Consider the following 935-nt stretch of genomic DNA (forward strand, 5'->3'; position numbering starts at 1 on the left):
TCCTTTTCAGTCTGTAAAATTGTGAATTATAGTTTGGCTTGGGATTTAACTTCCTCCTTCTAGCTCTGATAGACCAATAAGCAAAATAAATCTCGAAGCTTAACTTAAAAAGTAAACACAACTCACTTTGGAATGATCTCTGTCTCCAAAATCTGTAAGTATCTTTTCTATAGTGGATGAAGTAACTTTCCCAAGGGTACGTCCCTAGTCCTCTTAGGGTTTCTTATTTAAGGAAAAAAAAAGGGGGGGGGGGGGGGGGGAAAGAGCTCTGAGATGCCATACTGTGATTAAAAGCACAATCAGGTAGTTTTTCAGCAATCCTGCCTGCCCTGTTCATTTAGGAATTCGAGACAAAGCACGACATTTGAAAACAGCTGAGATTCCAGACTGAAAGCAACCATATTTTATGACCCTGGCAGCGAAGAGTTTCTAGCACTCGCCATAAAATGCATCCTCCTCCCCACATCCTCCCTGCTAAAGCATTGCCCCCCCTCCAATAAAGGCAGTCGAGGAGGCACCACCTTCAACCCTCTTATTAGGAGACACGAAGTCTGAAGCGGTCGCTCTCCCTGGCTTCCTACCTGGGCGAGGGAGGTTAGGCTGACGCCTTCTAGAGACCAGATCTTGTTAAACTTTCAAGGGAGGGCAACGGGAGGGAAAGGAGAAAGGAAGGAAAGACAGAAGGAGAGAGAAACAAATGGGGCTTTTTCCAGTCTGTGCTGATCAAGGAAAACCTGTAGGGGTCCTTAAGGAGGTTTCAAGGCGTTCCGAGTGATTGGAAAGTAATCACCGTGTCAGCTTCACCTTTCTCATGCAAAGTGGGTGTCGTATGCAAGGCGGATCCTGCACAGGGTTGGGGTGTTTTGTTTTGTTTTGTTTTTTTTAATTTATCCTTGGACTCAGCCGCCCCCTAAAAACCCCAGCTGCTCCAGCCC

At 46.1% G+C, this 935-nt stretch overlaps 1 protein-coding gene across 1 annotated transcript in view; it reads left to right on the forward strand.

Annotated features, from left to right (window-relative positions):
* FZD10 (frizzled class receptor 10) overlaps positions 1–935 on the forward strand; it is an 18,561-nt gene that overhangs the window by 14,909 nt on the left and 2,717 nt on the right. The gene's annotated exons all lie outside the window — the stretch shown is intronic.

This window comes from Pygoscelis adeliae, unplaced genomic scaffold (genome assembly GCF_000699105.1).
Source record: "Pygoscelis adeliae isolate BGI_AS28 unplaced genomic scaffold, ASM69910v1 Scaffold353, whole genome shotgun sequence".
NCBI lineage: Eukaryota > Metazoa > Chordata > Aves > Sphenisciformes > Spheniscidae > Pygoscelis > Pygoscelis adeliae.